We start from the raw sequence: 21,674 nt of genomic DNA on the forward strand, positions 1-21,674 counted from the left end.
AGGGTTACAGTGGGTGGGAGGCGGTGCTGGGGCCCCGCGCTGGTCCCCAACTAGCTCAGCGCTTGTCCGCCCCTCCAGGCTGTCCTGCAGGCAGCTGAGACCCATAGCTGCGACCAGAAGCCCGCTGGCCCTGGCACTGTCCTTTTCCTGGCAATGTGGAATGAGCAAGGGCAAGCTTTCTGCGCCATCCTTGGGAGAATCCTGAGGCTCATCAGCTGCAAACGAGGAGGGTAGCGTGATCCAGCACCAGCTCCTTCTGGCTTCAAGGCATGATCTGTGGTTGTCTTAGAGCAAAGCAGTGGGGGCTGCCATCTCTGGCAGGCGCTGGGCCGTCAGCTGCCAGTTCGCAAGTGGGGCTCAGGAGGAAGCCTGCCGAGGAGCACAGAGCCTAAGACAGCGTGGTGGCAGCTTCGGGAAAAGATGAGATAGGAACAGGTCAGCAGGACAGACCCAGCCACCCGAGCCTAGACACCAGTCTGCAAGGGTGGAAGGTAGACGAGATGGCAGCTTCAGAAAATGGCTCAGACCCCAAGAAGAAGACTGAGCCAAGGTCACAAGACTCATAGCCAATCCAGGTAGAATTAGAAACTGCAGCTCCAGGAGAGTCCAGGCCAAGACTTTCCCACTGCAGCCCAAAGCTCTTAGGAGCCCTGTCTCGATGCTTAGCAGCCGTCACATTCCTGACCTTCTCCCTCTGTCCAGGCAGGGCGTGACTGTGAGGGTGGGGCCCCTCCATCAGCCCCCACCCAATTGGCTCTGCACCATGGCACCCCCACCTCCACTATGGCAATTACTGTAAGCTCCCCCAAAGTTGCCATGGAAAACATGCTCCCCTCCAGCTCCTCCTTTCCTGCTATTCTCTATCCAGTTTGTTATCAAGTCCTGGCGGCTTTTATTTTAGAATATCCTGCCCGGCTGTAATTTCCTTTCTTTTCCTCTGCCTTTGCCGAAATCTTGGCCTGCCCCCTGGTTGCTCCATCCTCTGTGCCCTTTGCCCCGCTCCCTCCCGCCCAGGGGTCCCTTGGTACATGCATTTAACCCCTTGGCTGGGCACAGCTGGGAGTAAAACAGAAACTCTGGGCCTCAGGGACTCCCACCTCAGAGGGGGGATTCAGACAGTACACAAGCAAACTAGCACGTGTGTATACAGCATGTTAGAAAGATAAAAAATATGGCATCAAGGGACACACACAGGCCTGAGGGCAGGGCTGCCTGGGGAGAGGGAGTGACCCCCTGGGTGCCTGGGAAGAGCAGGCAGGCAGGGGAGGGAGCGCAGACCCTGGATAGGCTTGCCTGCCCGAGCAAGAGGGACCCTGAGAGGGGAGTGGAGGGGAGGGGTACAGGGCACCCGGTTGGGCCTCTAGGGCCTTCCCTACCGTTGGGGGATATTTGGCTCTTCCACTGAGTGAGAGGGCTCAGAGCACAGGGTGTGGGAGGCGCTGACTTACGTCTTAAAAGGACCCTTCTGGCTGCCTTTTGGAGTACAGACTTTCGGGGTGACACCAGTTTGGAGGCCAATCAAGAATCAGGTGAGGGGTGCTGGGTCAGGGCTCCGGCAGGGGAGGGGGTCCGGGGCGGGCAGGGGTTCCGGGTCCGTTGTGAAGGTTGAGACTTTGCTCCATGCTGGGTGTGAGCACAAGAGAGGTGGGGGCTGGCTGCAACCTCAGAAGGCTGGAGGGCCCGTCCCGAGCGGGAGAGCATACTACAGGAAGCAGACCTTGCAGGAGAAAGATGAAAGGTTTGGCTTTAACACCATCCAAATAATGCGGATTCATAAAGCCCTTTTACAGAGCACTTTCAGATGTGTATTCTCACACTGGATTTCATCCTGACAGCAACCTGTAAGCAAGCTGGAACACACACACACACACACACACACACACACACACATACACATTTCTAAATATATGAGGATACTTTTCAGAAAGGGGCAGATACATTGAAGAGAGGGCAGTTGCCACAGCAAAGCTTTTATCTTATCAGGTTCCTTATTGCAAAATTGTAGACACGTTTTTCTGCTTTACACAAGGGTGCAGAGCAGAGCTGAGCGACCCTGGGCAGTCTGCTGTCCTTAAATCCAGCTGCCCTCACTGGAGCCTTCCAGCAGGTGCTGCCCTCTCAGCTGGAGGAGGGCAAGCAGCCGAGCTCGCCGCAAAGCAGGCTGGCGAGGGCGGTGTGAGTAGCCGGGGCCGAGTTCTGAGCTGAAACTCGGGGAGGGGTCTCCTGCTGAAAACAGATGAGAACGGACGGGGGAGCAGGCAGAAGCCCACGTACGCCACCCTTCTCCACTCCCATTTCAAGAACTCAGCTTCAGGAAGATGACAAATGGCGCAAATCACCATCTGACTCTCGCTGTCTGGAAGGTATTATGTTCCTCTAGTGACTTTTTTTTCCGACAAGGGGTCAGTGGAGGAATAATTATACCATACCATCACGCAGCTCACAGAAGTCACCTTAATCTTCACTGGCCTCCCCAAACCTCCTTCAATCCAATCCCCAGTGAGGAATCTGAAGCCCAGTTGGGTGAGCCATGCAAACGGGGGTCCAGCTTAGCAGGCGGGGAAGACAGGGGGTCCTGCGTGGATACTTGTAATGCAATCCTTTGTCATATACATATATGCACACGTGTGTGTGTGCGACATCTGGTAGTCTTCCTGCCTCTTGGCAGAATTTCTTTTCCGTGTCTTTGTCAGCCCGGCCTCCTGATGGGACGAAGTCCTCTCACTGGCCCAGCTTTGAACTTGCTCTTTCACCACCCCCCACCACTCAGGACAGATATAAGCATTTCTCCTTTTGGTTTTATAGCAAAATCTGCGCCCCCACCCCTACCCCCCACCCCCAAGGTAAGAGCAAAGCTGGGGCCAGCCCTGAAGGGGTGTGTGCAGGCAGGTGGGGTGGGCAGCGCTTGGCAAATCCTTGGGGCCTGGGAGAGCTTTCCGCCCCTCCCCCCCGTCCCTGTAACAAACCCCACCAGAAGGGGTGAAAACTGGAGACACCAAGTTTTCTGCTCATTCTTGACCCATCTGACTCTCCGCTGGAGGAGAAGAGAGCTGCTGCCCGGTGAGGCGCCGGTGTGACAAGTGAGCAGTCCCGGGCGGCAGGAGCTCCTGCAGCAACGCCGGGGCCCCCCGAGGAGTCACGCTGCAAGCATGGAGACCAAGTGACGGGCATGGGCTGGGGGGAGTGAGGTTGGGGTCAGGGTTGGAACAAGGAGTCTTGCCCTTGCCTACGGCCCCTGTCCAGGGCAGCAGGAGGGCAAGTGATGGCCAAGGCCTCCAGGGCTGGTCGAGGCAGGAGAGCTTCCTAATTTGGGGGGTCCAGAGGAAAACGAAAAGGCAGGGCCCTGTCCTCCCCGCTGGTGAAGGACAGATCCCTCACCCTTAATGGCCCCAGCTGGCCGAATGCTGGACACCCCACCCTGGGTGGGTGAGGTCCACGGCAGTTCATTAGCCAGAGACCCACAGCCCAAAGGGACGGAGTGACCAGTGTGGGCTGTGGGGGGCAAGTTTTGCAGTGGCCAAAGGGTGGGGTCACCTCAGTCCCTGCAGGAAAGCATGATGGGCCCGTTGAGTAACTTCATGCGCTCCTCCTACCCAGAGCCAACCTGGCTGAGGCATATTCGATGCCCCGCTCGACACAGTGCAGCCCACACATGGGGCTTCGCAGATGCTTCCTGAGCTGCACTGACCGCCCAGCGCCTCGCCCTGCCACGTGCACCGCAGACAGCCATCTCACGCTCCACACCCCTGACCGCCCAGTGCCTCGCCCTGCCACGTGCACCGCAGACAGCCATCTCACGCTCCACACCCCTGACCGCCCAGCGCCTCGCCCTGCCACGTGCACCGCAGACAGCCATCTCACGCTCCACACCCCTGACTGCCCAGCGCCTCGCCCTGCCACATACACCGTGACAAATGGCACAAATCACCATCTGTGACAGCCATTGCATGCCCCACGCCCCAAGGAAGTGCAAGGCCAGGCGGGGGCCGACCTGGTGTAGAATAAACCAGTGGCAGCTGCCTCCTGCTTCGAGCTTGCAGTGGGCTGGGCACTGGTCCAGGGAGCCCCGTATACACGCTCCGTCCTCACAGCAGCCTTGTCATCGTCTCCATCTCTCAGAACTGAGTGCGGGGAACACAGTTCCCAAGAGGGGAACTGAGATTGACCTCCAGGCAGCCGGGGCTCAGTCCCCTCACCTTCCCAGGGACACAGTGGGGAGCCAGGTCCCCCGGAGGGACGCCCAGGGGTCTCTGAGCTACACGTGGACTGCAGCGTAGGCGTCCAGGCCTCAGTGATGCTGTCGGTGTTTGTGAAATGTACTTCGGGGCCGTCGTTAGGCTCACAGCACCTTTGAATATATCATCTGTGCTGCTAGCAGCCACATGAGCACCAGTGATGAGGTACTGGTCATAGCAACGCCACTTGCAGAACCCCGGCTAGTGAATGCTATTGCATTTATGAGTTGTGTTAGTTTGGTAAAAGCTGCTGGATTACAATATACCAGAAACAGAATGGCTTTTAAAAAGGGAATTTGTTAAGTTGCAAGTTTACAGTTCTAAGGCCATGACAATGTCCAAATTAAGGCACCAACAAGAGGTTTCCTTCACTCAAGAAAGGCTGATGCCATCCGGAACGCCTGTATCAGATGGGAAGGCACGTGGCTGGCGTCTGCTGAGGTCTCTGGCTTCTGGACACCTCTCTCAGCTAGGAAGGCACATGGCAACGTTTGTTAGCATTCTCTTCTAATTTTTCAAGTCTTCCCCAGGGGTGCTTTATTTGGTTTCCAAAGGTCTCTGGCTGCATGGGCTCTGCAGCTTTTTCCAAATGGTTCCCTTTTAAAGGGCTCCGGTAAGCAGACCCACTTTGAATGGGTGGAGACACATTTCTGTGGAAACCATCTAATCAAAAGGTCCCACCCCCAACTGTGTGGCTCATATCTCCATGGGAACAACTTAATCAGAGAAATTCCACCCAGCAATATTGAATGAGGATTAAAGAACATGGCTTTTCTGGAATTCACAACAGTTTCACACCAGCACACAAATCAAGCATCTTTAAATCCCCAGGTGAATTATACATGGGAGCAGGACATCCCCATTTCACAGATAAGAAAACTGTGAGAACAGAGAGGTCATGATTCCTTCCCAAGGTCACAAGGGAGAAAGGCCAACGCTGCCATGAGGATATGGGTTTCCTTTTAGGCCTGTTATGTGTGTTCCCTAAGAGGCCACACAGACCTCTGGAGTCTGGTCCCAACTCCTAATTGCCAGGCTGCCTCGTGAGAGAACGGGCCACACTGGGCAGTAAAGTCTCCATTTAGGGGAACCTACAAAGGTGAGGCCCTGACAAGGGGGACACTGCTGGGTCGGTGCTCCAAACACTAGCTGGGGATTAGAAAGGACTAGAGCTTATTTAAGAATCCTTTTCACCTCTAACACTTTCTTATTCGAGCTTCTTTTCAGCTCTGAGCCCTAAAGGGGAACAAGACTCTGAATTGCCACAGAGCTCTAAGACGCTTTAAGGGGAGAAATATCTACAGTCTCAGGACCATTTCTCAGATGGCCTTTCTGGAGGGCAGCAGCTTTGTCTTGTGCCTTTCTTTACCCCTACTGGTTAGTACAGGGCGAGGTCTGCCAACAAATGTCTGTGGAATGAAAGGACAATAGAGTGAGTGCGGGTGGAAGGTAATTAATTCTCCTTTCTCCAGAGCGATCCCACAGGGTCATTCTAGCTGTGAAGATCGTGGAATCTCAGGCCCTCTCTTTTGACCAAAGGAAGCAATGGTCAGCCAGGTGCAGAGGTGTGCTCCCTCCTTCTAACCAGCTTCCCCCAACATCTGCCCCATTTTCTAACATTTCCTGTTAGCACAAAACAAGAAAAACATTTCTAAACAATTACTGAACTGTTTCTAGGGGGCTTGCTCCAGGTGAACCATCTACTTTAGTTTCACGCTAACAAAGATAAACTTCCCGAGACATTACCTGATTTGGAAGGATCTTCCAGGTCCTAATCTGCCACTGAGTTCCTCCTTGAAGCTCACTTAAGTCTCTCGTGCTGTAATTTGTCGGTTCCTGCTTTTGATGCTGGAGTTAGAGGGCCGTCATCCCCACTCCCAGGCCCACCTCTCATTCGGAGCTGACACTGGGCTCGAGTCAGGGGGCCCCCGTGCAGTCGCCCTTGCGACAGCCCGCGCTGCTTTGGGACTACTGTCTGCGGGCACCAGGGCCGAGCCCCAGCCGAGCCCCAGCCGAGCCCCGCGTGCTTAGGAAGTACGGGGAGTCCGGGAGACCCCGTGCCCCCTGCCCTCAAGCGACAGCCTAGGTCAAGGACCAGAGACCTCAAGCAAGCGAACCGAAGCGGCTCAGCCGTGTCTCAGCAGGGCTGGCGTGGGCACGGTTTGAGGCCCTCACCGTGAGGAGTGACGACGTCACAGGGGAGGATGCTAACGCGTCCTTTGTTTCCCCAGCGCGATGCCATCACCGAGACCTCCGGGCGCCGCTCCGGGACCCCGCGCTGGCTTCACGCGTACGACGAGTCAGATGGAGCCAGCCTAACTCTCAAGGGGCCAAAAGGTGAATGTAGGGGAAACCCTTCCCTGCACCTGCTCTCCGGTCCTCCTGTTCCCCTGAGACCTCTGCTCACCCTCCCAGAGAACGGCAGGCCCTCCCCAGAGCACGCCCTGCACGTCCCCCTCCGGGCAGCACCCAGCACCCCTCGTCCACTTCTACATTCGCTTTATACGCTCGTTTGCTTGACATTCTGTCTCATGAAGCAAAAGTTGAGAGCCTTCTCCCCACCTTCTCAGTCAACTTCGTTTATCTATTTGATTTAACTTTGGGACTTTTGAAGATAGTATAAAAATCCTAAATGAATCGTTTGTTTGTTTTTTTTAATTGAGAATTATGTTTTCTATTTAGTAATGAAGATGCAAAATTTACTTGTGTTTTTGCACGAGAAAGCCAGGAAACTATTACCTGCCGGAAGTCCCCTCCCCAGACCACATCCCAAGGCCCCTGGGGGCCCCAGTCCGTGCGTGAGCTGCGGGGCGAAGGTGCGGCGGGCAGGCCACCCACGGGCGTCCACCAAGGCTGCGCCGTGGTTTTTGATGAAGGATAAACGGCGTTTTTTCAAGCCGATCCCGCACATACGGACTGTGCCCTAACATGCTAGCCAGGTTCACTGGGTAAGGACGAGGCACTGAAGTTGTGGCATGTGGAAGGAGGGGGAGGGAGAAGGCTTACATTTCACCCCAACGCTCCTGTGCATTTTCTCAGCGAGTCCTGCAGCAGGAGGGAGAGCAGCACCTTGGCCTCCCTTCTAAGCCCCAGGGCACCACAAAGGGGTGAAAATGCAAACCGAGGCCCTTGTCCTCTCCTGCCCTCCACTGGATTTTACAGGCTCTGTTAAATCAAAGGATCTGGGAGGTGGGGTAGGAGGACTTTGCCCGCCAACGCCAGGGATTCTTCTTACCGGAGTGTGATTTTTTTATTACACAGGGAGATATCTAAATGCATATGAACAGGCAATTTTATTGCTTGATTTGAGCACTGAGTTTTATTAGCGTAGTGGGTGTGTTTTATCATACCTGTTACCACCTGTTCATGATGAACAAAAGCGCTGCTCTCACGTGCATGGAGAAGGGGATACGGGCACCGTTCTGGGGAGGCGCCCAGCAAAATGGCGCTGGTTCTCTGGAAGAAGCAACCTCACAAGCCAGCGGCGCAGGCCCAGCCAGAGGCTGGTGGGCAGGGGCCAGTTCTTCAGTGTCCAGCTCCAGCACTGGGTCCTGGTGGACAGCTGAGGCTCAGCACCTCCGGATTTGCATTTGGTACCTGGAATTCAGGCTGCAGTGCTCTCTCCCCTGGCTGAGCTGCTCCACCGCTCAGCCTGTCGTTCCCCAGCCTCCCCCCAGGATGGTGCGCGGCCCTGCCCAACACAGCCTCCCTGCAGAGCCCTGGCTTCATCCGTCAGCAGGGGCGCGGGCAGCCGAGTGGCACCCTGTAGCCTGCCATCTCTGTGTGATCAGCCGGGGAAAGGAACTGTCAGGAGAGGCTGGGAATGTTGTGAAATGAATGGCCCTTTTGGCCCATAACTTGACCAGGAGCCGGTTTCGGAATCCACAGGGAAATTTCCCACCCAGGACACAGCACACGACTTAGTGAGGGTCCCAGAGGGAAGGGTGCTGGCCCTGGACTGGGTGCCTGCAGGGGGCTGCCAGAGCCCCTGCGACAGATGCCTGTGGGCCCAGAATATTTGGGGAGCCCTTCTCAGTCACGGAGGAGACAAGCCCTGGAAATTGGGCCACCTGGATGTGGCTATGACCCCCCACTTATTAGGTGGGCTTGGAGCCAGCTGCTTAAGGTCTCTGAGCCTTAGTTTCTTCATCTGTAAAATGGGCTTGATGATACCTCGTATTGTGAGGGGTGCAGGAATTAGAGACACTTGTATGTATTGGTCCTCAATAAATAATCAGTCGAATGAGTCTGAGTCACGGAATATAAATCACATTTTCCAGTGCCTGGCCCATCATCTTTGCCTTTAATGAATACATGAGTGAATGAATATAAATTTCCTACCCTAGTGCCTGATGTATAATTTGTTCTTAAAAATACAAAGTTTATTCTCTCCTTTCCCCAACCTGCTTGCTTTCATGATTTGTAAACCGTGGACAGATGAGATGATTTCCCAAGGTCGCAGAGGGACAGTGAGTCAGCACCTGCACCCTCCCTCCCCGCCCACCCCCGCAGCTCCAGCTGGCCCACCCTCCACCCCACTCGGGAGTAATCCAAATCAGTCAACTTCCCAAAGCCTGCCCAGGGGGTCGTCCGCATCCCTGAGGGCGAGGTCGGCTGGGCTCCTTGGCCGGAGAGGTTCTGCTTGGCCTTGCCTCCCTCTCCCCAGTGGTCTCAGGAATTGCTTTTTCTGGCCACTTTCAGCTATTTGTCCTTCGCCATGCACTGAGGTGGCTCCCCACGGCCTTGCCCTCAGCTCCTCCATTCTCCTACGGCACCAGGGTGCAGCCAGCGCCCCCACCCGGGCACCATGTCAGGTGCCCTGCATTTTCCTTTCTAGGAATTTACCACCTCCTAGTGAAGCCGCCCCTGTCGCCTGCTCCTCGGCCTGGCTGAGTGGACTCAACGGCAGGGACTGCTTGTTCTCAGGAACCTGGTGCTCAGCGCACCTGGCAAAGCGGTGTGAGAAAGGACCAGTGTGGGGGAGGGAAGGAAGGAAGGAAGGAAGGAGGGAATCCAAATGGTCAAAAGCAAACATAGAAACAAGCCCAGCTGGGGGAATATGTGAAAGGAGCACAGGCACCAACTGAAGACCCAATGGCCAAAGGTGGAAAATTTCAGAAACAAAACACAGCAGCATTGGATTATAACTCTAAGTATAAAATAAGTACCTTTGAGTCCATGCTGATTTAAACAAATGAGTGCATTAATTAATGAAGGGGGAGCAAATGCCACATGCTTCATGTCGGCAATCTGCCCTCGAGGAAGCGGAGCTGGCTGTCCCCCTGCCGCGGTGGCCTCCTGCACAGCATGCGGTGTGGGAGGGAGGGAAGCCAGCAGGCCCTGCCCTGGCCAAGTGACGATTTATCACTGTCAGTGGTAAATCATGTGACATGCATGCCCTGACCTGAGGTGATGAAAATGGCACGTCACCCCTGTGACCTTTCTCCTGGGACCGCGTGACTCCTACTTACGCATGAGCAAATATCAGCCAGATCCAGTAGTGGGGCAGCCTGAGCAGTGTCCCAAAGCCGCCAAGATAAAAAACAAGGCCAAGCTGAGAGATTGCCACAGCCCACAGCTGCCCAAGGACACCTGATGACTGAATGGAATCTGGGGCCCTGGAGGGGATCCTGGGACAGGAAAAGGACTTTAGAGAAACACTAAGGAAAGCAGAATGAACTACAGACTTTAGTTAAAAGTAAGGTATTGTAACAACATACTGCCCTAATGTAAAGTCAGTCATGGGGAAGCCGGCTGGCGGGTGGACGAGATGGTGTGTGCTATCTTCTCAATATTTCTGCAAACCTAGAACTGTTCTAATGCAAAGTTTATTTAAAAATGTGAAGAAGATAGAAAGTTTTCAGACATAACCAATCTCCATATGTTGACTTTATTTGGTGGAACACACATAAATAAAAAACAAGAGAGAGAGAAAACCAGGACTGCAGCTCAGGGCTGCTCCTGCAGGTCACGTCAGGCTGGTGACCTGTGACTCGGTGGGGTGAGTCTGCTTCTCTCGCGGATTTCCCCTTGCTGGTTAGGGCTATTCCTGGATCTTAAGTTTAAGCAGGAAGCTCTAGTCTGACGTTGCTCTTTCAGCACTGGGAGAGTTATTTCACAAAAATTCATCTCCCCCAGCGTGCCGCCCAGCCCACACTGGGAGGGAGGGTCTCCTCGTGGACAGCCCGCCCAGGTGTGAACTCTGGCAGGACCACCTGGCCGCCAGCTCCTGCCACGAGCGGGTGCCTGCTCTCCAGCGCCACCTGCTGGCCCTCGTCTAAATCCTGGAACGAATGCACATGCCTGCACCACCCAGCGCTAGGTGCTAGGGGAAAAGACACAAAAGGGAACTTTTGCGATGAATCCCTGTTTTCTTGAGAAGAAAGCCAAGGCTTTGGGCACTTGCTAGGTAGAGTCCAGTTAACCAGGGTTTGAGCACAGGTCCTGCCCCCTTCCCAGCAGAGGTGTCTCAGGCAAGTCACTGACTCTCTGGACTTCATTTTCCACATCTGTAGAATGGGGATAACAAACCCATCCTTCATGGCCATTGCTAGTTTCATTATTTCTATTATTTAGCTATTAATTTGAAATACGTGGGCACAGAAGTTTCTGGAAGAAATTTCTTAAGTTTGTAACTAACTGTCCTTAGGACTTACTGCACACACATTCGTCCTTACCCTCAGAGGCTGGGAGAAATGGGCACAAAGCAGGGTTTGAAAAAGGACCTTTTAATCCAGGTGAGGAGGCAAACAAAAAAGAGCAAGAAACAGGGGCTGGAACCAGTGAGGCAAGCAAAAGTGAACCTCTACCTCCAGCTCAGTCATGTTTTGTGAAACCCATTGCACGCACATCCCACTTACTCTCCCATTCAGAACTGACTGGCTCCATTCCTGGTGTGTACCGGACCTTGGAAAGGTGAACCTGTCCTCGTGCCTCACCATCCCTGGCTCTCGGCTCTCACTTATGCACTCACTGCAAAGACATTTCTCCAAGAATGAATTTTGTTTTCCCTGGTGATTTCTAAGGGAGAGGAGTACCTGAACCTACCCATGCGTAGATCTGGTCAACCGGCCATGTGAACCGCACACAGCAATGGAGGCATCAGACCAGTGTTGCTTCAAGTTTACGGTCCTCAAGCCCACCCGGCTCACTCCCCTTACTCCAAACCCACGGTTGTCAGCAACTTCAGACCAGGGCTAGGGTCTCGGTGCAGTTCTGCTTCCACATCTGATGCCCCCCCCGCGGGATGCACACACACCAGTCTTCCCCCTGGACAGTGGGCGTCCAGGCCAACGCCCACCTAAAAGGACGTCGTTCTGCTTTACAAATTGTAGGAACTCAAGTGATACCTGTTGATGGATGAATGAATGGATATCAGTCCCCAGGGGGTCGATGAATGTAAACTAATAACAAGATAGAGGACCTCTCCACGTGCTAGTCCAACGCAGACTCTGGCTTGAGGAGCAGACCTCAGGCTGCACTAACAGCGTCTGGAAGACATCACGCCCTGATTGTAAACAAAGCACGCAATCGACTTCATGGTCTTGCCCTGATATAGTACACACAATTTAATGCTTAATTGCTCACCTTATAAAACATATACCGTAACTGATAGTTGTCTACTTATATGCATAGCTAGACTATGAACTCCTTTTGAGAGCAAAATCCTGAGGACATTTTCTGAAGATAAGGCTCTGCGATTCCCGCCTTTATTTCTGTCTGTTGCCTCCATTTCTGCTCATTCAGCATGCATCTACTGAGAGTCTCCTATATACTGAGCCCCATGTGAGGCTCTTTGAAATGGTGCTCTGTACTTTCTATTTCAACTTCCTCTCATCTCTCTCCACCTCATTGCAATCTGATGTCTTTATTCTCTAACTCCCATAAATGTATCTGACAAAGGAAAGCATCAATGTCTTTTTTTCCCATATCTAATAAACACATTCCTTCCATTACTATATTGTGCTTCTCTGTTATATCTGATTCCATTTACTATTCTTTTTTTTTTTTAGAAATCCCCTGAATTTTCCTTCCTTCCATGACAGCCTCCGCTTGTATCGTCTTCATCTCTTCCTGGAGCGATGTGCCAATGTGTCCAGAGCTGCAAACTCAGCCTACCCAAAACTAAACCTGTTGTCAAATTCTCTTGATCAAAGAATGGGGACGGAGGAGGCTTTCTGAGTGGGTGAGTGGCAAGTGGTTGTACCTTAGGGTGTATCACTACTCCAAACCCACCGTCAGCGCGAGGCCCCTGCACTGGAGGGGCTGGCTAAGAAGGAAGAAGGTGGGAGGGCTGAGGAGGAAGGAGCAGCTGAGGAGGAGAGGTTTGAGTCGAGGCTATATGAGAAAATTAGAATGTTCATCTGCAGCCACTGATGGAATGCTGCTTAAGCCGGTTTGCGTGGAAGCATGAAGTTCATTTAAACAGAGAGGCTGCCTCCCTCCAAAGCCCATGCCTGTTTTACTGCTAGAGATTCCATAAAGGAGGCAGGAACATGGTTGATGAGACAGTTGAGCAGGGGCCTTCGGTACAGCCATCCTTGGAGTGGACGAGGCAGATCCCTCAGCGAGGGGCTCAGAAGCCTCAACACTGACTAAAGCCCCTCAGTGCCCTTGCACCCATCTCCGCCTTCTCCGGGGTCTCAGTGCCGCGCAGTGGTCCACGGAGCCGCGGGCTGAGGGCTGCACACTCAGAGAGGGAGAGGGGGCAAGAGTTGCACTGCTCTCCAAGATGCCTTGGCTTTATGGAAGAGAGAGGGGGACAGAGAGGGAGGCAGGGAGGGGCAGGAGGGACAGAGAGGGAGAGAGGGAGCACCATGCAGCTGTGAAAGGTTAATTAGTATCTAAATACACAGTTGTGTTTTCCATTTGATCTGACTGGTAAAATAAATTATGTTTTTCAAAGCAATGGCTTGCAGGCTGTAACTGAAAGCGGGCATGGTGAGTGCAGCTTAGCCAGAGTAGCATGAGAAACGAGAGAGAGAGACTGGAGACCAGCAGAGGCGCTGCCCAGGCCTGGGGCTGACCCACGGGGAGGAGACGGTTGTGGGGGCTGCGGGGGCTGCGCGGGGCCCCTCCCCTGCTCTCGCCTCTTCCTCCTGGGGCCTTGGGCAGGGTCCTTGGCCTTCTGAACCTCTAGGTTCTCCAGAGGAAGGTAACGATACTGGTTCTTGGTGTGTTGTTAGGATGTGCCAAGCACAGCACAAGGGCTCAGTAAATACTCATCCCGATCAGTGTGAGCGCAGTCTACTTCAATCTCCTCTTCTCTGAGTTTATATAATATTTCTATAAAAGCCATGGAAAACCAAGCCCTTAATGAAATGGTGTCTTCTATTGTTCTTTCAGTCGTATCAGATTTAGATTGCTGCTTTGCCAATTCAATCCAATTTTGTTTCATTTACTTTCGTACAATTAAAGAATATTTGTAAAGAAGTGACCATGTCCACAGGACAATACTAGGGGACACAGAGATAAATTAGACCCAGTGCATGCCCTTAAGCCTCCTGGAGAGAAATGAGAAAAGTGTCTGATGTGGCTCCAGCCCGCGTTCGGACACCTGCCATAGACCTGGGGAAAGCGCGCGTACAGGCGGTGAGCGAGTCCGTCATGACGTGTCTTTCCTAATAACCTCTCGCGAAGGGGTGATTTTACAGGTGAGGAAACTGAGGCTCAGAGAAGGTGACTGACGTGTTCAGGGTTGCTCAGCACACATGGAGAATGGGGCTCGAGTCCACAGCTGCTCGCAGAGCTCTGCCTCCAGGGCCCTCTGGACCCCACTGGGGGCCCCAGTGCACCTCCCACCCTCCGCGCTGGGCTGTGCTGTGACAGCTCAGCCACCTGCGCCTGCCCTCATTAAATGATGGGACAGAGACAGGCAGCATGTGTCCGTCGTGTTACTTGAAGGGCAGTGGCGTAGGGATTCTCATCGAGACAACTTGCTATTTCCAGGACCGGCAGGGGAGCACCCCAAAAGAGGGCTGCTTCTGCCGTATAGCCCTGTTCTATGGTTTACATCCACCACTTACGTCTAGAAGCCTGAAGTGGCTCTTAGCATTGTCAGAAATAAGCAAGGTCGCTGTAAGAATATACCATAATTTATACTTGCAAATCCATGTGGACTTTTCTGTCTTGTTTACCTTTGAATCGCTGCATCTAAAGAGGGAGTCCCACAGACTGGGCCCGGGGCGTGAATGTTTGCTGCAGGAGTGGGTGAAGATTTCTGTTCTTTCTGTTGTTAAACTTTATTTCCAACAGTCATATTCAACTAATCATTTTTCTAACAATGTTTAAATGTATTCTGTATCTCAATCAAAGCTCATAACGCACAAATTATCTCAAAGACTTTATTTATTAAACATCCTTGCATTTTCTGTGTTATTTTCAATTCTCCATTTTAAAAGCACAAAGTAGCAATTATTGCTAATTTCTTACAAGCAATTGTTACATCTGTCTTGCCCATTTCTGCGCTCACTTTTATTTTTTCCATCCCTTTCCATTTTCTAACTGATTTTGTTTTCTGGTGAGGGCCTATGGATAGTAAATTCTTTGTATGTCTTTGTGCATCTGAAAGTCTTTATCTCATCATTAAATGATAGTTGTTTTGAGTACAGAATTCTACATTGCCATACCCAGTGCCCAAAATGCCTATTATTTGTTAATATTTGTGTTAGGTTGGTGATAATTTTTGGAGATAATGGTCCATCCTTCTTGGCATCAATCATTGGGGATTTAAAGCCTTTTATAAATCTAATTGCTGCTCCTTTGTTTCTGGGTAGGTTTCTCTCTTAAATGTGCAGGTGGGGGTTACTTTTATCCGCCCTCTAGGTATCGGGGGTCCTGAGGGGCACAATCTCAGCTCCCCAGGCCTCAGCTCTCAGTCTGGCCTCAGTGCCCCCTGCCCCCATCTCATCCCCTGATGGCCTTCCCACCCCTTCCCTGCGGCAGCATTCACAGCGCCCAGCAACCCCCCCGCCCCCCCGCTCTTCAGTGCTGCTCCTGGACCAGGCGAGGGAGAGGCGGGCAGGGCAGCCCGGCGGGACATTAAGGCGACCCCGCCCTCAGGCGCCCCCACGCCCTGAGCCCTGAGAGCAAGGGCCCTGGGCATCCAGCTGGCTTCCCGTGTCCGAGCCCCACCCTGGCCTTTTCACTGCCTGCATCCCATCCTGGTTGGCCTTTTCCCTTTGGCTTCTGTGATGGACAAACTTAAAGGGCGCCCCTAAGAGCCCCCTTCCTCCTGGTGTGCATGTCTTTGTGCAATCCCCTCCCCTGGGGGGTGGGCAGGATTCGTGACTTACTTATAACCACTAGAACATGGCGGAGGTGATGGGCTCCCGGATTACATCATGCATTCATAGAAGCCTCTTCGGTTCTTTATTCATCCAGAATCTCATCACCACAAATGGTCCTGGCACACTGCAGCTGCTCATCTAAAGAAGAGTGATTTTTCTGAGATAATAAATGAATTCCCTGCCTCCGATTTAGTCTATCGGTCCAAGATACGGTATTGCTCAATGCTTGTGCCTCTCTCTGCACACACGTGTGTGTTGAAGAGAGAGAACCCAGCACAAAGCCCCACCTGTACCCTGTGCATCCATCACTCTCCTGTCCACAGACACTGGCTTCCTGGGTGATTCTGGGAGCTGCGGCAGAGTCTCTGAAGGGGTCTTGGGGGTGCAGAGCCCCAACAAGACCGCACAGCTCAAGCCTGCAGTGTGGGGGTCTCTCTGAGCACATCCCACCCCTCTGAGTTCAGAGGGCCTACAGCCCCAGTGACTGTCCCAGGGGGATTTTTAAATTTGTTTATTTTTGGATGCAGAAGTGAAACCCAAAGGGTAGCTAAACAAAGAGCAGCTCTCTCTGCAGCTTCCACGTGGTGGATCCTGATTGTGTTTGGAAGAAAAGGGGAAGGCAGGAGCGCTGGTCCCCCCTGCCGGTGTCCTGACTGTGCGAAGTGACAGTTGCTCCCCAGCCCCACCCCCAGACGCCGTGGCGGCTACTCCAGCCCCTCGTTGGTGAGCAGCAGCTGGTCAGCAACGTGCCCGCGGCAGTGCTAGGAACACAAGGGCCCCTGGTTTCCGATTTGGTTGGAACCCGGTGCCGTGTCTGAACAGGTGTGAACTCCAAGCGATTAGGTCCCCTCTGCGCGGGTTTCGTTTGCTCCCCTGTGGGAAGGGCCTTCCTGCCGGGTGTGCAGCTGAGCGCGCAGTGAGGCCACAGGGCCGACGGGCTCCCATCTGGCCTCGGCGAGCCTGCCCAGCCCTCGCTGGTGGGTGACCCGGGTCGCCGGCCTGCCAGGGCGCTCCCGGCCAACTCACTCCCAGTCGCCGCTACCAGCTTCATCTTCTTAAAGCTCCATTTGAAAACAGGATTCCCCTGCTCAGAAATAGTCACTGGCCCCTATGGCCTGCTCAGTTTTGGCCAAGCTCTCTAGCAAAACGCCCTATCCTGTCTGTTTGCAAGGTCCGCCTTTCACATCTGGCCTCTTGGAGCTCCCCTTTGTTTTCCTCCTCGTGACTCTTCCCCACTTCACAGGCGGCCCAGGCCAAGCCTGCAGTCTCAGGACCCAGCTGGGGGTCACCCCTCAGCCCTGCGGCTTCCCAGCTGGGGGTCCTAGGTGGAGGGTCTAGTTACTTATCAGATGGCCATGACCAAAGTATCCATGCAGCTCCCTTGGGCTGTGCTGAGGGCCCACCTGGACTTACAGTCAGATTTGTTGGCTTTTCCACTCTGCCCTCAATCACAGATGCTGTCAAAGGAGCCCCTGCGGTCTCCACAGAAATATTAAAAACAGCGGTGGGGGGCCTGGAATGAGCGGGTGCTAGAGCGTCAGAGCTGCACAAGCCTTCAGGGAGGCTGGGATCCAGCCCCACGTTCCAGCCACACACCTGAGCCCAGCACTCCCACGGCTGCGACAGGGTTTCTCTGCTTCCCAAGGCAGAGTTGGGCTCCCCTTCTGCTTTTAAAAGTTTCCCCCAAATAGAGAGGTGAAGCAGCAGATTTTCTGCCTCCTGCAGGGATTCTAGAATATTACCAAAAGAAGTAACTTCTTTGACACAAGACTTGAGTGTTATGTCCTGAGAGGGATGGAAATCAGATCTCCAGCCTGGTCGGACGGCTCGAGTCTAACTGGGGTTGACCAGACAGCCTTAGTCGTGAACCGCAGGCCCAGCCCGTTCCTTGTGGCTCCAAGAGCGCCCAGGACCCGTTTAGAAAGGGTCACTCCCCTCACGTGACTGTTTAAGGTTCTCATCAAGTCCCCAGTGGGGAAGGAGTGGAGTTAACCCCAGAAAGGCACTTCCCAGTTGTGTTATTTATCAACCTCATGGTCTGGCCAGTGACTTATGATGAAATCTACACAGACTCAGGACATAGCATTTATTGGATTTTAGTTCTATCTTTTTGACTTTGACTTTTATGAAGGCCAGAGCAAAAGAGCCCCTTCAGTTGGTATAAATTAAAACCACACTGATCCAGGCACCTGGTAAAATCCAAACTCCAGCTTGACTGCTGTCAGGAGAGTGAATTTGGATGACTATTTTGGAAATCAGCCTGAGAAAACGTAGCAAGACAATTCAGGATCTTGATCATTTTTGTTCCAGTGATTTTAGTTTTAGAGATTTATCCAAAGGAAAAGGGTGGAAGTTGGGCAAGGATCAATGTCTACAATGTGTGTGTCTGTCTGTGTGTATTTTGTAGATGAATGTTGTCGGTTTTTTGTTTGTTTCTTTTTATAACAGCAAAACCTTGACACAACCAACCTCACATAGCGCATTATTAAAATAACAGGCATTGCTAGGATGGACGTGATACGGCCAGTAAAAAATGAAATCACAAATGAATGCCTAATGATGCAGGAAAATGATCACAATGTGATGTTAAATGAAAACAGAATATAAAATTGTGTGTGTATTTAGGTCCCAATTATTTTTATATTTACACATGTGATGGTTTAAAGTATATTTTGTAACTGAAAGAAAAGGAATTAGAATTTGATGATCTTGGTTAGAGATTTTCAACTGGAGGTGAGTTTGGCCCCAGGAATGTTTTTCAACCTCAGGAGACACTTCTGATCGCCCTGATGTGGTGAGGGGGTGCTGGTAGTGGTGAGGGGGTGCTGGTGGTGATGAGGGGGTGCTGGTGGTGATGAGGGGGTGCTGGCGGTGGTGAGGGGTGCTGATGGTGGTAAGGGGGTGCTGGCGGTGGTGAGGGGGTGCTGGCGGTGGTGAGGGGGTGCTGGCGGTGGTGAGGGGGTGCTGGCGGTGGTGAGGGGTGCTGGTGGTGGTGAGGGGGTGCTGGTGGTGGTGAGGGGGTGCTGGCGGTGGTGAGGGGGTGCTGGCGGTGGTGAGGGGTGCTGGTGGTGGTGAGGGGGTGCTGGTGGTGGTGAGGGGGTGCTGGTGGTGGTGTGGGGGTGCTGGTTCTGGTGAGGGGGTGCTGGCGGTGGTGAGGGGGTGCTGGCGGTGGTGAGGGGTGCTGGTGGTGGTGAGGGGGTGCTGGTGGTGGTGAGGGGGTGCTGGTGGTGGTGAGGGGTGCTGGTGGTGGTGAGGGGGTGCTGGCGGTGGTGAGGGGTGCTGGTGGTGGTGAGGGGGTGCTGGTAGTGGTGAGGGGGTGCTGGTGGTGATGAGGGGGTGCTGGCGGTGGTGAGGGGTGCTGGTGGTGGTGAGGGGTGCTGATGGTGGTAAGGGGGTGTTGTTGGTGGTGAGGGGGTGCTGGTGGTGGTGAGGGGGTGCTGGTGGTGGTGTGGGGGTGCTGGTTCTGGTGAGGGGGTGCTGGTGGTGGTGAGGGGGTGCTGGTGGTGGTGAGGGGGTGCTGGTGGTGGTGTGGGGGTGCTGGTTCTGGTGAGGGGGTGCTGGTGGTGGTGAGGGGGTGCTGGCGGTGGTGAGGGGGTGCTGGTGGTGGTGAGGGGGTGCTGGTGGTGGTGAGGGGTGCTGGTGGTGGTGAGGGGGTGCTGGCGGTGGTGAGGGGTGCTGGTGGTGGTGAGGGGGTGCTGGTAGTGGTGAGGGGGTGCTGGTGGTGATGAGGGGGGTGCTGGCGGTGGTGAGGGGTGCTGGTGGTGGTGAGGGGTGCTGATGGTGGTAAGGGGGTGTTGTTGGTGGTGAGGGGTGCTGGTGGTGGTGTGGGGGTGCTGGTGCTGGTGAGGGGGTGCTGGTGCTGGTGAGGGGGTGCTGGTGGTGGTGAGGGGGTGCTGGCGGTGGTGAGGGGGTGCTGACGGTGGTGAGGGGTGCTGGTGGTGGTGAGGGGTGCTGATGGTGGTAAGGGGGTGTTGTTGGTGGTGATGAGTGCTGGTGGTGGTGTGGGGGTGCTGGTGCTGGTGAGGGGGTGCTGGTGGTGGTGAGGGGGTGTTGTTGGTGGTGAGGGGTGCTGGTGGTGGTGTGGGGGTGCTGGTGCTGGTGAGGGGGTGCTGGTGCTGGTGAGGGGGTGCTGGTGGTGGTGAGGGGGTGCTGGCGGTGGTGAGGGGGTGCTGACGGTGGTGAGGGGTGCTGGTGGTGGTGAGGGGTGCTGATGGTGGTAAGGGGGTGTTGTTGGTGGTGAGGAGTGCTGGAGGTGGTGTGGGGGTGCTGGTGCTGGTGAGGGGGTGCTGGTGCTGGTGAGGGGGTGCTGGTGCTGGTGAGGGGGTGCTGGCGGTGGTGAGGTGCTGGTGCTGGTGAGGGGGTGCTGGTGCTGGTGAGGGGGTGCTGGTGGTGGTGAGGGGGTGCTGGTGCTGGTGAGGGGGTGCTGGTGCTGGTGAGGGGGTGCTGGTGGTGATGAGGGGGTGCTGGCGGTGGTGAGGGGTGCTGATGGTGGTGAGGGGGTGTTGTTGGTGGTGAGGGGGTGCTGGCAGTGGTGAGGGGGTGCTGGTGGTGGTGAGGGGGTGCTGGCGGTGGTGAGGGGGTGCTGGCGGTGGTGAGGGTGTGTTGTTGGTGGTGAGGGGTGCTGGCAGTGATGAGGGGGTGCTGGTGGTGGTGAGGGGGTGCTGGCGGTGGTGAGGGGGTGCTGGAGGTGGTGAGGGGGTGCTGGCGGTGGTGAGGGGGTGCTGGTGGTGGTGAGCGGGTGCTGGCGGTGGTGAGGGGGTGCTGGTGGTGGTGAGCGGGTGCTGGCGGTGGTGAGGGGGTGCTGGTGCTGGTGAGGGGGTGCTGGTGCTGGTGAGGGGGTGCTGGCGGTGGTGAGGTGCTGGTGCTGGTGAGGGGGTGCTGGTGCTGGTGAGGGGGTGCCGGCGGTGGTGGGGAAGTGCCGGCGGTGGTGAGGGGGTGCCGGCGGTGGTGAGGGGGTGCCGGTGGTGGTGAGGGGGTGCTGGCGGTGGTGAGGGGGTGCCGGCGGTGGTGAGGGGGTGCCGGTGGTGGTGAGGGGGTGCCGGCGGTGGTGAGGGAGTGCCGGCGGTGGTGAGGGGGTGCCGGCGGTGGTGAGGGGGTGCCGGTGGTGGTGAGGGGGTGCTGGCGGTGGTGAGGGGGTGCTGGCGGTGGTTAGGGGGTGCTGGTGGTGGTGAGGGGATGCTGGCGGTGGTGAGGGGGTGCTGGTGCTGGTGAGGGGGTGCTGGCGGCACCAGTGGGCGAAGGTTAGTGAGGTTACCTGAGCTGGCTCCCCATAGCAAGGAATTCTCCCCGCAAATGGCAACAATGCTGAGATCACAGAACCCTGCCTTAACTTCTCACCTTCATTGTGCTCTTATCTACCTTGAGCAATTCCCTCTCTTTCTAACACTTATTGAGGCTTTAGCAAATGCCCCCTGTATTAAATGCCCTAAGCATTTTGCTTGTAATAGCTCCTGTAACTGCGCAACTTCACAGGAAGGTCATGTGACTGTCATCCTATGGGAGATCGTCACTTTGAACTTGTTTTTATATTTCAAAAAACTTTTCCTCAAGCTTAGCACAGTATCTGATATCCAGATGGATGGACAGATATATATATATACATGCACCTACATATATGTAAGTGTATAGAGAACATGCATATATTGATGAATAGAGACACATAATTAATGTGTGTATATATGTGTATTTTATGGAAACATTGTAAAACTGGCTAGTTTTGAATGATGAGTTAAGTTCTTCTCTTTCTTGTTAATATTTTTCTTTATATTTTTCTATATTATCCTTCTCTATATCTCTACAGTTTCTTCAGTAAGGATAAATTGATTTTGTCACCCAAACCATCTAACAGTGACTTAGAGCCTGGAGCCCTGAAGGGCAGTTGATGAGAACAGGAGAAAGTGTAAAGAAAGTCTGTTCCCACCGAGCTGTTCCATGCATTTCCTTACAGTAGAGCACCAAATCTCATCGCCAAAATGAAACTTCAGTTCCTGAGATCCAGCGCAGACCAAATTAGTGCCACAGGCCCTGCCTCTTGCTATGTTTCATTGTGGCTAGCTCCTTTGGGATTAATTATTTTCTATTGATCTGTAATGCAATAGGAAGCTTCTTCCTTTACCTCTAGATTGACCCTTCTCATTTCCACTTACTCAAA

The 21,674-nt window shown here is 54.1% G+C and overlaps 2 long non-coding RNA genes across 9 annotated transcripts in view; one reads left to right on the forward strand and one right to left on the reverse strand.

Moving 5' to 3' along the window:
• LOC143689079 (uncharacterized) overlaps window positions 1-6,400 on the reverse strand; it is a 33,675-nt gene extending 27,275 nt beyond the window's left edge. For all 3 annotated transcript variants that reach the window (XR_013178550.1, XR_013178551.1, XR_013178549.1), the window contains exon 1: window positions 5,982-6,400. This is a non-coding gene — a long non-coding RNA (uncharacterized LOC143689079). The remainder of the gene's footprint in view (window positions 1-5,981) is intronic.
• LOC143689078 (uncharacterized) overlaps window positions 1-21,674 on the forward strand; it is a 152,038-nt gene that overhangs the window by 27,235 nt on the left and 103,129 nt on the right. The window contains exons 8-11 of one of the 6 annotated variants that reach the window (XR_013178543.1): window positions 79-2,175; window positions 2,302-2,363; window positions 6,467-6,572; window positions 12,248-12,420. This is a non-coding gene — a long non-coding RNA (uncharacterized LOC143689078). Of the gene's footprint in view, window positions 1-78; window positions 2,633-2,805; window positions 4,422-6,466; window positions 6,573-6,917; window positions 8,630-12,247; window positions 12,421-21,674 lie in introns of those variants that run through there. The other 5 variants (XR_013178545.1, XR_013178544.1, XR_013178548.1 and 2 more) reach the window with 5 other exon arrangements.

Source organism: Tamandua tetradactyla, chromosome 6 (assembly GCF_023851605.1).
Source record: "Tamandua tetradactyla isolate mTamTet1 chromosome 6, mTamTet1.pri, whole genome shotgun sequence".
NCBI classification, from domain to species: Eukaryota; Metazoa; Chordata; class Mammalia; order Pilosa; family Myrmecophagidae; genus Tamandua; species Tamandua tetradactyla.